The following is a 17176-nucleotide window of genomic DNA, read 5'->3' as shown; positions in this document are numbered from 1 at the left end:
ACTAACATGAGACACTCATTTAAGAAGATTACAAAATAATGATGAAATTGCAGCATTACTACATTGCAAATCTCATCAGTGAGGATAGAGAGAAGCTCTGAGAAAGTAACAGATTGTTATTTCAAGTTTCTCCATTCCCATTATCTGACTTCTCTGAACATAAGGAAACTAAAGACATCGATATTTTGAACTTAATTAAATATTTCAGAGGTAGTTGTATGTCATGCCTATATTGTAGTTTAGCTTCACCCCAGAGTTAACAAATGAATAGCAGGTGAATAAAATGCTGTTTATCGTGCCAATAACTTGTTTCATAAGTGTGTATGTTGGCACTTTGAACCACCTTGTGAAAGCAGGGCAGCATCAGCTTGTGCACTGGGCATTTTTGCACCATGTGAACTATTTAAAGTGCTTAAAGCTCTGAAGCACACATCTGCTGAAAGGCTCAGCAAGATATCTACTACTTTAAAATTATATTGTTAACAAATATTCAGCTAAACAAAGTCAAGAGCTCAGACCAATTACTATGACCAAGCTGGGGAGGCACCAAATTTATAAAATTTAAATGCTGGATTGTTTTTACTGCTTATCTGAGAGGCTCATTTTCAGGCAAAATTGAAGATTGGGATTATCTAAAACTTCAGTCCTATCTTAAAGCCAAACTGGCTGATTTTGTTGTAGGACACCTCACTCCCTGCAGATAATCTCAGAAATAATATTTCCCTTTTCTTCCCCCAAATTGCACACCTTGAGGGGTTTGTACCTTTCTGTGCCTTACTGCTGTCACATGCTCTGCTCTGGAAGTGGGAATGCTGCTTCCAGGACAGAGCAGTGCATCATTAAAAAATGAGCAGCTGCTCTTCTCAGCTTGGATGTATTGGCACTTTTTACATCTCTGGCATCCTAAGAGTGTTGTGAGTTACCGAGAGTAGTCAGTGCTCTCACTTGGCCTGAACACCTTTTTTGAAGCAGTTTATATAATTCATGCCCATATTCACAAGTGGTTCACACAGCCAGGCTCTCACTCAAAGTATTTTAAAGCACATTACCATATGTGTAAGGTTTTATGTACAGATATTCTATATGCATTCATACCTAGATATGTCTTAATTTAACATGCTTTCTGCAAAGGACAAATATATATCTTATAGAGAGAGTCAAATATAGATATGTTTTAATATAAAGCATTTTCTGAAAAGGACAAACCTGAGCAAGAGAAATCTTTTTCCTGTTGAAGTTAATTGTAAATAACTTCAAAAGTACATCAAGCTTAGGACAGAACAAGAAAGATAATTTTCACAATTAAACTTAGGTAAGGATCTTTTGGGGGTGACATTTCTGGTGGAGCTAGTGGATAACAAATGTTAGTTGACAATGAATATCTATAATCCACTACCTTTGCCTCTGCTTTGGCCTTTAAAGCAAGGTAGGTACTCCAAGGGCAGAGGTATGTAAGAAAAACTGCATGTCTTACATGCAGTGAGATGAATAAAATAGAATAAACATATTCTATTTCCTCTTAAAGCCATTCCCCCTCTTTCTATTCCATTCCCCTTTGTTCTGTCATGGACATGAGATAATTGCAGGGATCAGCAGAAAACCCTGCTAAGAATTTGCTTTTATTGTCAGGCACAAACACTTCTCAAATTCTTGGTCTGGTGATCCTATTCTAGTCATTCTAGTTTTTAAGTAATTTGAGAAATCTCTATTGCTTGAAAATATGCCTTTATTATAGATTTTATAGCCAAATGTTAAAACATCTGAACTTCTTTGGGGAAAAAAAAAACCACAACAACTTAGCATTATAGTTAGAATATGCTGTATTTAAAAGGAGCATTTTCCCCTAAATGTAAATGTTTTACTTTTGAAAAACAAAGTAAAGATAAACATTATTGTGCTTTCGGATTTCAAATGGCTTTTGGCAGATGACATATGTTCCCCAAAAGCAGACTTTGGGGACTTGGGCCTTGACAGAGGAAAAGTACTAAAATGATGAACAATCAAGTGATATATTCCAGCTCTGTTTTCAGTAATGGTATCATTTGTAGCATTTACAAAAACAAAAAACAGAGTATTCACAAAGCAACAGCTGTCCTTCTCTTCAAACTACTCTTAAAGATTGTGTCTGTCATGATATTTACACAACTTGACAATGGTTAGGCAGATGATATTCTCCAATTCCTTTTTACTTGTGCCAAAGACGAGAATAATTTCATTCCTCAAAAGAGTCTATTCTATCTCCTTTTTGTATTTGTCTTGGTGAATAGGGGTTATATTTTCCTCTATGTTCCAAACATAGGTAATTATGATAGAGATCCTAGATGTCATCAATATTAAAGAAAAAAAAAGGAAAGAAAATCATGTTTATTTTTCTACTGGAGCCCAAGTTCTCAGTTACAGACTATTATGGACAGCAAATGACTCCTGTATTTTGGCTAGGTAATAATTTACTTCAATAACTTATGAAATCTAATAATTTCTCTTAGGTAACTATATAATTGTAAAAAATCTTATGTGTGAAATCAGATTTAAATGTTAACTGGAAAAGAGTCCACCAAATATATCTCTCAAGGCTAACATTAAACTGCAGGTGGGAGCACAATTAATTAATTAAATAAATAAATAAATAAACCAAAACAAAACCAAACCCAAACTAAAAAAATATATCCAGCATAAACCCGGAGGTAATTTTTGGGATGCATCACAAGAGACTTTTGGGCAAATAAAGAACTCTTTATTTTGGGATGCATCACAAGAGACTTTTGGGCAAATAAAGAACCTTTAAGGAGTATTGCTGAGATTCAACAATATCAAAACAGGTAGTTTTCATGAGCTGCCTTAAAACTCCTTAGCTGTTGCTGTTTCTAGCAAAAGTGATATAAGAGCACACTGATATCAAGGCTAGTATGATTGCAGCTCCAGGGGTACAGGCAGCAGGATTCATCTGTCACCTTGCCTCCACCTGGTACAGATCTATGTGCTAGGTGATCTCAAAATATCTTTTCACATTGGATTTCTCAACACACAAACCTGGAGGAAATGGGGAGGTGAAAAAAGCTGTCCTAAATTTACTCCAGTGCTTCAAGAACATTTCAACACTAAAAAATCAGCTTTTAATTCTGCTGTGGGCATTTTCTAAGAAAACTTGGTTTCTCCAGTTCTGAATGTTTGAGGACAGGAAAGGAGGGAAGAGAAATGGAAATACATTCTCCATTCACCTAAAAACAATCCAATGATCAGATGATTCATATCAGCCAAGTGTTAGAGAGCTATATAGAATATTCTAAAGATAAAAATCTCCTCTGAATATGTATATACTGAATGATTTTTTGAGTACTTCAACAACTTCAGCAGTAACCCAAGAAGAACAGGACTGGAATTGTTCAAACAGTAGCTAATATTCAAATAACCCATCAAAACTGTATTTCCAACAGACTGGCATCATGAAAAGAATTTTGGATAAAGGGGAACAGATGAAGAGAAATAGCAAAAAGAACTCAGAGGAGCTGTCAAAGTCCCCCAGGACAGTTTTAGACAGAATTAGGACACCATTTGCAGGGAAAGTTGTTGTTATGGACACTGAAAGCTCAGCCCCAGCTCTGCATGAAGAAAGCAGTCAGAAAGGAACCTGACTGTTCCGCTCCAATCAGAATTAAATTTACATTTATTTAGTCCCATAACTTGTGGATTCTAAATTTTAAAGTAGCTGTTCAGCCTGAGACTGGACTTTAATATTGGATACATGTCCAGGTAAAAGGGAAAAGCCCCGAGGAGCCCTCTCCCTGGGAAATCTGAACAAAACTGGGATATGGAGGCACATTCAGGATACTGATATATCCCTCAGAGACGCAAGAGTTAAGGAAAACCTCTCCAAATCAAATCCTGGCAGGCAGCAGTGGGTAGCTGCAAGCACAGGTAGAGAGATGCCATCTGGGAGGTGTTCAGGGATAATTTGGAAAAAGTACTTCCCTTCTGCAAAGAGGTGGTGGCACAGTGCAGGTTCCCAGCCTCAGCATGGCATTTCAGGGCTTAGCTCAGCATCCCTGAGGGCTGGATCCCAACCACGGAGCACAGCACCGACTTGTACCTCATCTTACAGAATTTCTGAGACAGAGAGAGAGGGCATGATTTCTGTCTGCAGTGAGAATTGAGCTTCCCACTCAGAACAGGCCCTGATAAGCAGCCTTGGTGGGGCCTGGGAGACTTTGATGCAGTGAGAATTCAGTTGTGGCACAGTCAGAAATTATGTTAAGGTAATTGCAAAGTAATCAGCTATCTGAGTGTTAATTAGGGTAGGGCTGCAGTGTGAAAAGCCTGACCACCTTAAGGCAAAGACAAACAATGTTAGCTTGCCAATCAGAGTGCCTTTGTAAACTGTAAGCTATATAGAAGTGTATATAAATTTCCATCTTCTCTCAAATAGATGGAGAACGTTGCATTAATCATACGTACGTTCTGTCCTGTCCAGCTCTCCCATTTTATGAGGTCCCTGGCTGTAACCTCACTTTCCCATGTCTTTGGTGAATGCTGCAGGCACTTTCTTTTTCTCTCTTCCACAGTCTTCATGGCCAAAAGCTTGGCCTTATTAACCTTTGATTAAAGATTAAAAACAGCTTTAGAAGAAGGCAGGTGGCCCCCAGAACACAGAGCATGGTGTTTTGATATTCCTAATGAAAGCAAACAAATTCTAAATTCTGCACCAAATAAGACTGACATTTATAAAAATTCCACTGGGACATTAGGCCACAGATGCTGATGATTCCTTTTGTCACAAAAGGGCAATAATCTGGCATAGAGTCCAAGGGGTGCTTTCTTCTTAGGGACCTCCAGTTCAGCTGGGCACAGAATTCTGAGAAGTTGGACCCTGACTTCTCACCCCAGCATTTCCTAATGGCTAGCTTTAGATATTTCCTCTCCTGGCTGTTGCCTGCTATTGCCCCTGCTATTGCCTCTGTGCACAGTGTGAGGTTACTCAGCAACTTGAGTTATCTGAATTTTGATAGACAGTGCAGTTTCCGAGAGTTAGGGGACACAGCAACTACAGCAGTCAGAGCTCTTTTCCAGTATTCAGTCACTGATGTATTATGTAGTGGTACAACAAATGTTTTTAAACATTTGCAGAGTAGGTATTACTGGCTAAGCAGTCAATTTGTCAAATTGCTATGTTCCAGACTGTGGAATATACTCTGGCTTTCTGATGGAGTGGAAGTAGGAGGAGGAGAGTAAATATTTCCCTTAGTAAATACCAAGAGACTGGAGAGATATATTATAAATACACATTGAAATACAGAACACTAGAAAGTAGCAACCAATTAAAGCCTTTCCATTTCTCTACTTCTTATCTCTATCTCAATTCTTATCTTATAAAACCTTTGAATAGAAAAGACCATTCTGAAGGGAGTAAGTGGAGTCCAAGGTAGATAAGCGATTATAAAGCCTCTGAGAGGCACACAGGGTCTTTAGAAGTAAGAATAAAATTTAGAAATTGATACTACATCTGAATGCCCAGCCACATGGCTCTCCACGCTGCTCTGGGTGATCTAGACACAGACAGCAAGAGTCACCTTGGTTCAGGGCTGTGCAAAATTGCCATTTTCCTTCCAGAGAAGGGAGTCTCACAGGGCACAGAGCTGTACAAAGACACCTGGACTTTCAGAAGCAGCAAACACCTTAGGCCAGTCAGCCAAGAGCACTCACTCAGATCTGACAAAATGAAGTGATGGTGCAAAGCCTACTTTCAACAAAAGAAGTACTTTAGGCCAGTACTGACTATATTAATTTCTAGCAGAGGTTCACTGACTAAGGGCCAGGTAGATACAAGTACATGCACAAAACTTAACTGTACCAAAACCCTCTTTTCTCTAAATCTGTCTCTAAAATTACTGTGTAAACTTGGCACAGTGATGAGTTGAACTACAATTATTTCCCTAAAACCAGAGTTGCAACATGCTCTACATTACTGGTTTGCATAAATACCTCTTCTTCAGGTGGTTAAATGCACTGTTCAGCAAGTCATCACAGGCTGCTGTAAATTATTTGTGCATATTTCAGGAAGCAGCTGTTAGGAAGCCTCACAGGTCTAGGTATAAATCACATGGCCACAGACTTTCTGGGAGAGGTAAGCACAGCTCATGCCAAGATACTTCTTGTATTAAAGAAAGGAAAAGAAGTGTTAAAAGAATAGTCTAGATTTGGAGCATTTTCTTTCACTGATGAGTTGGAAGTTAAGAGACCAGCTCCAGCTAAAGAAACTGACTGAAAATCATGGTGGTCATTTTATTCTTCTTTTAAACATGCAGCCTCAGGATGTGATAAAAATGTTTTATTCAGAACTAATTTTACCTAAAACGAGATAAAGGAGAAGGTAGTGTCATGTATAAATAAAAATGTTAAAGACAGAAATTCACCTGTCTGATCCAAATCCCAATTAGATGGACTAACTTTGAATTTGAAAGCTGGATTTGGGTTAAAGCACAAAGGTTTTAAACCTCTTTCAAACTCATGCAAAGTTAGTCAGCTCAAGAAACAAGTTTTACCTGTTCTCCAAAGCCTTCTGGCTTTCTCTCTGAAAATCTAAACTTGGCCACTCTGAACAAAAAGAAATGTGTCCCGGAATTGAGCCAAAAAACTTAATGCAAGTTCAGGCATTTAAATATACTAAGGCTGAAAAGCCACGCAATGCTGGTCATGAAATTCTGGCAATCTTTCACTATCTGCTTGTTCACAGAAATAAAAAAAATAGTTATGAGTTTCCCAGAATAAATAATTTAAGTATTAAGAAAACTAATGAGCCAGAATGCTGTTGACAAAGAAGAATGTGTGTTTCAGAGAATTTGTGTATGCAGAAAGCAAAAACTTTTAAACTTGCATTTACAACTTTTAAATAGATTTTTAAAAAACTAAATTTTTTTATGGATACCTAAAATCTCTACTACCCTATTCCCTTTCTCCATGTGATATTGCCTATGTCTTCTGAGCACACCACCCAGACCTTTTCTCAGTTTAGCTTTAATGAACATTAAAATAAACCAATTCTTCTGTGTAAAGCCAAAATAGTGTTTCAGATTGAGACTGAACTCAATGAAAATGTTGAATTAATTTGCATACATCCACCTTTAATTAAGATTGCTGCATTGCAGGTATTGCCAAGCTGTCCAAAGCATGACCTGCTGAGGAAATCAAGCAACCAAGGGTCAGAGATCCTACCTGGGAATTATTTTGTCCATTGGGAAGACACAAGAGAAGATAAATGGCTCAGAGAGAAAAGCATTACTCAGGCAAACTCTGGCAGGACAGCACTGCAGGGAATTCCCCCTTGGGAAAGGTGGGAGAAGCAAGAGCTGCAGCTGTGACCTAGCATCTCCTCTCCTCCTGTGTGCAGGCAGAACCTTTGTGTATGTGTCTGAGAGTGAATAAGAGAGCAGCAAGGGTTAATCTGGTATGACAGCATGGCACACATCACCTCTGCAGGCTGGGTGGGGGACAGGGAAGAGCCTGTCAAAAGCCTGGGCACTTTGTTATTCACATCCCCTTCTCCTGAGTACATCCATAGCGAAGAAAAGGCAAGTGGGTTTTTAGTCATCTTCACACTGCATGCACACATATATATAAAAATACACACACAGACACACAGAGTGTCTCTTTGGAAGCCATAAAAACAGAAAAGCCATTCTTAGCACCACTGCAGAGCCTTCTGGAATTACACTGCTCCTCACACAGGACCTCTCATCACTGTGGGGACCAGCCCACTCTGCAGCACACCACTAGGGTAGTACACCACTAGCCAAGCAAGGTACAAGCAGGAAACAAAACTGCCTCCTTGCTCCAGAATGCCTAAAACCAAAGTACAGGATGGTGTCAAGTTGTTTGGCGAGGGAGGTTTTGATCAGACATTACGAAAAACTTCTTCATGGAAAGAGTTGTCAAGCACTGGAAAAGGTTGCCCAGGGAAGGGGTGGATTCACCATTCTTGAAAATGTTAAAAAAATGCTTGGATATGGCACTCAAGAACTCTGCTTAGTGGTTGGCATCGTGGTGGTGCTGGGTTGATGGCTGGACTTGATGATCTTAAAAATCTTTCCCAATCTTAACGATTCCGTGATTCTCAGGACTAAAATAAAAATAAAACCATGCAGGTGCTGGGGAAAAAAAAAATGAACAGGTGTCCTCTTTCAAAACTTCTGCTTTAATCTAAAATATGGAAACTTTTGATGGACATCAGGCTGTGTGTCCCTGAAATGAAATATGGACCTCTAGCTTTTATGAAAGTAAAGTATTTCAAAGAAGGCATGGAGGAGAAAAGACATCTCATATAATGCCTTTCTTCAGGAAATAATCTCTGTATCAGTTCATGACACTGCAGACTTTGATGCTGCTTTGACAAATATTTTCTCTGAGGTGAACTTTTAGTTCCTTTAGTTTAGTTTTACCATTTTATTTTTTCAACTTTTAGTTTATGTAGGAATTGCATTGAAATGATAACCTCTATTCCCTCCAAACAGACAGATTGGAGAATAAAGACCATTTATTTCTATTAAACTGTACAACTTCTTATTAAGGTTATCCAGGCCACTAACTCATGACAAAATATCTTGTTCAATGTAATTTCAATTTTGATCTGCAAGAAAAAGCAGAAGAAGATACACTTGAAAGAGCAGTGCAAGGTTTATTTTTTAAATTTCCTTAAAGAAAAAGAAAAAAATGAAAAAAGAAGTTATTTGTAATTCTGAAAAACTAGTGAAAAATTACCCTTATATTTTTCTTCTAATTTTGAAATGGCCTGTAATTTTCAAGATTTTTTTTTTAATTTTGTCTCAGTTCTTGCCTTAAATTTTTTGTGAAAGGCAAGTTATCTCCTCATTCCACATTGCTTTGCAATCTCAAAATAGTCATCTAACATGAGAACACAGTCAGAGCTGTAACAAGCAGAGCTGCCAAGATAACAGCAAGAAATTCCATCCTTTGCTTTCACCTTAGTCTAAAATGTAAAGTACAGCATTTTAAAATGCTTCATTTTCAACTATTATTTGAAGTCTAGGTTGAAAAAAAGGTAAAATGGGCTATGCCATCTGAAAAGCTTCTGTTGAGTTTCAAGTCAGATTTTCTTTTTCTCCTTTAATGCATGATCTTAGAGAAGAAATTATTTCCCCGTTCTTTAACTCAGTCACTCCATTTTCCCTTGCACAATTTTTATGGGCTGCCATCTCTTGCTCTTCCAATTTTTTTCCTTCCATTCATCTGCTGTCATTTCTTGAAGTGTAATGTAATGGCATCTTACACAGTGGCACAAAAGAATGGTTTATTTCTTTACATTTACTATGTTTAACAAGGAATACTTTTCTATGCATATATTGAACCTTTTCTGTAAAAGGACTGCAACTTTTCAAGTCTCCATTTGAGCTTTGAAATTTTCTTCAAAAAGCCTCCTAAAATCTTTTAAGTGTAATTGTACCTTCCACTATTTTAACATTTTCCAAGAATCAAAAGCACATGATTTCAGTTTTGCTGGAATTTTCTTTTATAATATAAGACTATGGTTTCTGGTCCCTGTATTTCAGGAATTTACAGTCATGAAGTTGTACCTACATGAAAAGTTGTCATCAGTCAAGGCTGAAAGTTACTTATTTACACCTCAAACTGCAGCTGATGCATAGGAAGGAAAGATCTCTCCATTGTGGGCTCAAAATGCTTTGAGCATTCTTAAAGCACCAGTGAAGAGCAGAAACAGAATGAAACAGTTCCAGTAAAAAAAAATTAATAAAAAAAAAAATAAAAACACCTTTGAGACATTTCTCCAAACTAGTCTATTAAATATGACCTAGTGGAAGGTGTCTAAGGCAGAGGGTTGGAACTGGATGATCCTTAGGGTCCCTTTCAACTCAAACCATCCCATCATTCTACAATGTGCTCTCATTTGTCATAAGTGGTGGAAGTGGAGGTTTGTATCTTCCTCTCTAAATTCACAAAGAAAGGCAGAAGAATACAAGCACAGCTAAGAAAAGTAAAAAAGGAAAAAGGAAAAAGGAAAAAGGAAAAAGGAAAAAGGAAAAAGGAAAAAGGAAAAAGGAAAAAGGAAAAAGGAAAAAGGAAAAAGGAAAAAGGAAAAATAAAAAAAGTAAAAGCAAACTATTCTTTCCAGCACTGTATAAGTCATGATTCAGAATAGTATTATTTCACAAAAAAAAAGTGTCTGCAGGTTAATTTCTTTGCCAAACCCCTGTCTGGCACAGGACCATGGGGAAGCATTTCAGCTCCAGCCTTGCCTCCTCAGAGCTACAGTTTGTGTATTCAGTTTGAGAGGCGAGGATTTGGCATGCACCAAATTCTCCAAAGAAAGCAAAAATATAAATAAAACATCTAAAGCAAGGTCTCCCTCTGTATTCCTCAGTGCAGCATCAGTTTGTATCAAACCAGGAGGCATTAATGAGGCAGTAGCTGATGGTAATCTGGGTTGTGATGTTTGAACTCTAAGAACCAAATAGAAAACCATATAATTAAGGACAAAAATGAGATCCCAGACCACTTGCAGAGCCATTATCACAGTAATATGGCTTAAAATAAATGAACAAACTTTAGTATTCATTTTTTTTTCTGTTACAGAAGTTAGATGAAGCTTGACACTGATTTTCTTAAACGTGGTTAAAATTTTTTAAACTAGTTTTTTTTTTTTTTTTGATGAAAGGGCACATTTTGATGCAATTATGTTCAAACTGTCTTCTTGGCATGTAAAGCTTACCAGTTGTTTCACTTGAGGAAAGAAACAGATGTAGGGATAAAGAGTGGTTGGTAAACCTTGAATTTATTCCTTATGAAAAAAAATCCCAAAATAAAAATAATATATGGAATACAATGCTACTGTCAGGGTAACTGGGACAGAGAGGAGAAAGGAAGCTTGAAAGCTAAAAGAAAACTTGAATATTTTCAAAATAATCCACAAAATCCTGTATTTCAGGATTTTACCACATCCCAGTGAGTAGCACCGGCTGGCATGCCATGAATTTCCCTTTCTATTGCCTTGGAAAAGCTGTGCTTTTGGACTGTGCTCAGTTTGAGCCAGCAAGGAACTCTGCACTATACACTGTGCTTCTATATCAGCCACATGAAAATAAAAAACATCATATATATACATATATATACATATATATACATATATATATATAAAAAATATGTATATATGTGTGTATATATATATATATATAAAACTGAAGTTAATAAAGCTCTCATTTTTGAACTTCACTCTTACTCACTCCTTCTTGAATTTTTAAATGCCTTTTGAGTGACTCGTGACCTCAAGTAAAAAATCAGTGCTCCTCCTAAATCACAAGTTTTAAGTACTATAGTCCTCAAAACTTGTCCTTTCTCCTCTGAGAAATATTTTATCGTTGGGTTGTTTTAAATGACAATTTGTAACATTTATGAAATAGGAAGAACGTTGAAAAAAAACCATCAAAACAGAAAGATATTTTAATTAAATAATACAGCTACTTCTAAAAATTCTATTAATGGTTGTATGATTTCTTTATATTTTGCTTAAAATAATTTTATTTGGAAGAGAGAAGAATTCAGATCATCAAAACATAGAAGGAAAGATTAACTCACATGCTGAACATTTATGCACATCTTGGATCTGCAGTCAATCTAGGTCCAAATAATTATCCTAAGCCAACCAAGGGAGAATGAATGGTAGGCTCAGTTATATCAAAAACATGCCAGACCTTTCTTACACTGATTCACTTTTTTTACAAGCAGGATTTTAAAGGCAGAACCCTAAATCTGCTCTAAAATAATTTCAACAATATTAATGCAATTATAAAATAAGTGGCAATCAAAATGTATTCCACAATGTTGACCAAGCATTTTTTTTCATTCTAATAGACAGCTAGAGAAATTTTCTTTAAAATACACAAAGCTTTAGACAGCAGCAAAATAAATTTTCACCTCAAGAATATTAGTTAATGGCACATCAAACCTTTATATTACTGAAAGATAAAGGTAACTATTGCCAGAGAACTACCTCTGTTACTCATTGGTATAAAAAATGGTGGCCTGAAACATCTGAAAATGAAACCATCAGCTTATCCATAAGAAATTCACCACAGGGACACGAGAAATATAAAAATTCAGATCTTTTTACAATCATTATGACTAATTCTGATGAAGGATTATCTTCTGCTTACATTTGTGGAAGTCTGTGGTATGCGGATTTTCACCCCAAAAAAAACCTAAACTGTAAATATTGCATTTACAGCTGCTCCTGTTAGATGTCTAGCTATAAATTTATTTAGGAATGGGAGCATGATAGATACACCCACTTCCATGGATATAGGCAATGATACATGATGACTAACACCAGCTTAATTTGTTCTTTGAAGAACTCATTGAACCTTTATAGATCAGTTTCCCCATTTTCAGATGCATGTTTTTGCAGTTATTGGCATTCAGAAAAGCCTGTTACTCTTTCAAGTGCATCATTTCTTCAAGAATCTTACTATGTAAGATACAATCATTGGGGAAAGGATGGGTAGAAGAGAAGGAAAAGAGGGTTATGATAGTACTTCTCCCTAAGGACTTCTGCAGTTTAAATATTTTATTATGCATTTTTTAATGTTAATCTAACTTTTCAGCAATTTTATCTTAAATGAAATCAAATTAAATTTAATAAAATTTCACTAATGTATCATTTCAATTTTAAATTATATATTTTTTTGATAAAGAGGGAAAAACAGTGAAGAGGGGCACTTAGAAGCATCAGTATGCAGCATCCTCTCTCCCTAGATTCACGATCATAATTTTCATGACAGGGAGGATATATTCAGAGCTACCCGAGAAGATTCTGGAGATAAAGAGTTGTTTATGTGCCTTCTGTCAACATACAACTCAAACCAGTGCCACGTCCTCCTCCTTTCCATCATGGACTAGTGGCCTCTGGGCAGCTGCCAGGGAAGAGCACAGGATATTTGATAGTAATTCCACATTGTGGGTCTCAGATTCAGTCAAAGAGAGAAACTAAGAGTTTCTAACCAAACAGAAGCCTGGGAAAGAGCTAAAAAATAAAATATAAATAATTCTTCATCTCTCTTGTTATTCACCTTATTTATAATTAAGTTCTATCACTGTGCATCAAGCACTTTACACCAATAGTATAAGTTATTTTCACTTTAGGACCAGTAGAGTTGGTCCTCACAAAGCTCTATATAAAAAAGCAATATATTTTAAATAAACCAGAGTTTTACTCTCAGCAACCTTCTAATCAAAGTCTTCTCATTCCCATCCTACCTCCACAGCAGCCCCACATCACTGCCCTGCTCTCTCCTGGTCCAGCAGAGGTGCCCAGCAGCTGCTGGCTCTGAAGAACACAAACAGCAGCACTGGCAAGACCTGAGATGAGGATAGAAAGCTCCTGTGCCAGCCCAGCTTCTGGGGATGCTCTTGCTCACTCTGCATAAAAACTGCCCCAGGAGGAGTAGATCACCTGTGAAAAGCCTCTTGCTGCATGAACTTCACTGAACAATTTAAAAAATCCCCCTTTAAAGGTTGCACTGACCCTTTGAGTCGAAAGTTTCCTTGCATGCAAATGGAAAATTTTTCCACCTTCCTCCACCAGCTGTCCTACCCCATCCTTTCCTCTAATGAAATTTCCTCTTTTTTTATCTCTTCTCAGTTCTGTGGCAGTTGACACCATAAAAGATAGATGTAGAACCCTGCAGAACACTATGCTAACCTTTCATGCTGATAGAGGAGACCTTTACAGGGCTTGGCTGCAGCCTGTAGACTCTGGCAATAGTGATTTGTTCTGTCACCTTTACAGATGCATAATGAATTTCAATTACCTGAACATCTACACTGGACATATCTTGTTTGGTTGTCAAAAGAGACACCAGGGTCCTCCTTTGACTCCCATTTTAGAGATCCTTCATCTGAGGCATCCACAAGGCTCTGCAGAAACCATATTGAGTCACAAGGACCAGAAATCTTGGGCATTTTTCTACTTAAATTATTTCAACAATGTCAAAGGCAAACTGAAAGTTCTTTAAAATACTTCTGAAACACCAAGTAGCTTCGAGAAAATCATGTCTCTGACCTCATTTAATGCATTTTACACTACTTTCACCACCTCAGTGTCATGAACTCAGGTAATTGAAGTATTTCTGATTTTGTTATTTTTACGTTACTGCTATGCAAGCACATTTCTGCATCACAGGATAGTGAAGTGAATTTCCATGTTGATCCAAGCAACATCAAACCAAAGTTAATACATCTTATGGAGGTAGAAAAGTATTCTGTTTGAGAGGACTACAGGTCTCAGAGTGAAAGTGGTGAGAAAGTCATGCAGCATCACACCTTGCAATGCAGCTGCTGTGTTTAAGTTTCACTTTTGGGTAGAAAAAGGAGTTAATGCCAGCTGTGAAGTTCCAAGGATTGGTCTGCAGACAGGAACTCTTGAAGAGTTTGCCACCATTGCTTTTCTAATATTATGCACACACAGGAGAAGAGACAGGATTTCTTTGTAAAAAATTAGTGTGCAACACATACAGAGTTTGAGGATGGAATTTTTAGAGATTAGATCAGAGACACTAATCTGTATCCTTTTTATGACAGCATTAAAATAAAATCCATTTAAGATCCCACCAGTACATACTACCAAATTAACTTTCCTGTAGTAATCAGTATATTCATCTGATATTAATCATTTCAATATAAATACTATAATTCTGCATTTGCAGTGTTTTAGTTGTATAAAAGACACAAGCTTATCAAATATCTTTCAAGGGGGAAAAAGCAGTTCTATAACATAACAGCCTGGGTAGGTTTTCTAGTAGTGTCTTTTCTTGTTATCTCATCATTTGGTACAATAATTTAATAGTTTCTCCCCATCTTTCCCTAATAACAAAAACATATTTGCTATAATTACAGGTTTATTGTGTCCTTAAACCATGAAAAAAAACCTCAAAGCTGAATTAGACATTGCATAGTGATTTCCAGTCTTACCATTTCAAAGTAAACCCAAGTAGACAGCAAATCCGACGTTTATGAAATCTGGGAGGCATCAGAGAAGTGTGTGCCATTAAAAGAGACTTCTCTGCAGCACTTTATCTTGGCATTGCTTAGAAATATCACACGTGAAGCACAAAGTTGAGCTCCATCCCTCTGCTGCCAATTCCCCCTGACTGGGATGGGGAAAAAATGGAAGTAGCAGCATCTACAAGAGTGTGCTTCTGCCACTTTTATCTCTGAATCACCACTTTCTTCCTTCAGTTCAACTACCCAATTATAGCAGAATAATTTTGTACACTTTGTGCAGTACGGAAAAGATTTTCTGTCTCTCATTTGCATGTCTTTTGGCCACTTTTTTAAGCTCATAAAGTTAGAACAGTATCATAGTTTTGAGCTTCTCAGCAGTAAGGAAAAAGAGCATAATTTGGTCTCTGTTGGGAGAGTAAGGATGTAGAGGGAATAGAAGCAGCAAAATGTACAATAATCGCTTTAGGGCTTTATCTTTCTGGCTTTGCTGTGAAAAGACCTCATACAAACAAAGTGATTAGCTCATGTTGCAGATCATTCCTAAAAAAAAACCCCAGAACTTCTCCAGCAACAGCTCACTTGAGATAGGGTTGCTTTTGGAGACATTTATTGTTCATGCATCACAAGTCCTCCACAAGTGGCAAAAGCAAAAAAAGAAAGTACATGCAAGCACTTCTCATCCTTTCACAGAAAAACTGAGCTGATGGTTTGCACTGAGCTCTACAGAAGCAGCCACAGGACACCCACAGCTGCAGCAACAACAGAAAGATGTGCTGCAAGCTGGCAACAGCTGTGGGAAAATCCATCTAGCAGAGGCTGAAATTTCATTTTTGTACACCAAAAGACGGCAAAGGAAAAGCTCCAGTGGATTGTCACTTCTCAGCCAATACTGAGGCAACTGTTCTTACCAGATGCATGTTTAAAGCAGATGCTGAAGACAAAGCTCATATATCAGCATGGATATCAGGTCAATTTGATCTTCGATTTTAAAGCATCTCGAGTTTGATTTTATGTATTAGGGACAAGAGATGCAGTACCTCTAGCTGTAGAGCAGAAAAAGCTGAAATATTTCTCATTAAAAAGTCAAACAAATAGAAATTGTTCAAGTGCATTTGGTCTGCAATTTACTGGGTCTGTGAAAACACAGGCTGCTTGCAGGATTAATCACCATGAGAAAAGAATTGGGTTCTTTTATTGTTGGCTGGTATATTTCTCTACCCTTTTTTCACATACCAATGTAGTTACATCCCGAAATTCAAATTTATATGTTCCTTAAATCAAGATTTTTCTGCTCAGACTTTTTAAAGTAGGAATAAATTGCTTTTTAATATAGGGTGGGGAAATGTTTTCTGCCAACTCTTTTCTAAGACTGTGCCCAGTGCATTTTCTGAAGAGATTGATCTGCTAAGAGTGCTCTCAGGTGTTGGATCAGTGTATCCTTAGGAGTACAACTTGCATCCAAGGGAAGTGAACACATCACCTCCACAACCCCTACAGTCCATTCTGTGCAGTAAAAAGCCCTGAAGAAATAGTTATGACAACAACTGTTTATGCTGCAAAATTTCATTTTGTCTCATCTAAATACAACTAGAGATATTAAATACTTCCAAAGCTGGTTCATCACAAGTTTCTTCTTTATTTGGTGGCTTAGGAGCTCTGAGGCATAAAAGTACCCTCTGTGAATCCATGAGAAACAACTTTCCACTGCCACCTCCTCAAAACAAAACAACAGAAGCCAGAAAGACACGGTAACACCCAGAGGAAATCCTTACTTGGAACCACTTCCTTTTCAAACAGTATTTGTTGTGGGCTACTGGCCCTTTTCTAGACCTTCATAACAGAGCATGAGGTGTTTGGTAAATAAATCTTGCTTACTTTGAAGCACACTTCCTTTATTGTGACTAGTACTTTGAAACCACATTGTAATTAAATATTTTAAAGGATATGTTGCAAAATTTTAAAATGCATTTTAATACTTATAAGCATTAGCAATTACAAAAGAAATGTAAACTATTCTGCATATATTACAATGACGGGGAAATTATTTTGCTCACTGAAAGAGAAACTAAGAAAAACCAATTTTGCCTCTTTCCTTTTAAACTTTTTTCTCTGCTAGAACAAGCAGTATCACAACAGAAGCATTTAATGGCATTAT

At 37.1% G+C, this 17176-nt stretch overlaps 1 long non-coding RNA gene across 1 annotated transcript in view; it reads right to left on the bottom strand.

Annotated features, from left to right (window-relative positions):
* Positions 1 to 15207, bottom strand: part of LOC115495141 (uncharacterized) — a 38966-nt gene extending 23759 nt beyond the window's left edge. Inside the window, exon 1 of the long non-coding RNA XR_003960289.4 lies at positions 14989 to 15207. This is a non-coding gene — a long non-coding RNA (uncharacterized lncRNA). The remainder of the gene's footprint in view (positions 1 to 14988) is intronic.
* Positions 15208 to 17176: the final 1969 nt, after the last annotated feature.

The sequence above is a fragment of the Taeniopygia guttata genome, chromosome 4, assembly GCF_048771995.1.
Source record: "Taeniopygia guttata chromosome 4, bTaeGut7.mat, whole genome shotgun sequence".
NCBI lineage: Eukaryota > Metazoa > Chordata > Aves > Passeriformes > Estrildidae > Taeniopygia > Taeniopygia guttata.
Note: the sequence above shows the minus strand (reverse complement) of the source record. Positions and strands in the feature narration are given on the sequence as shown.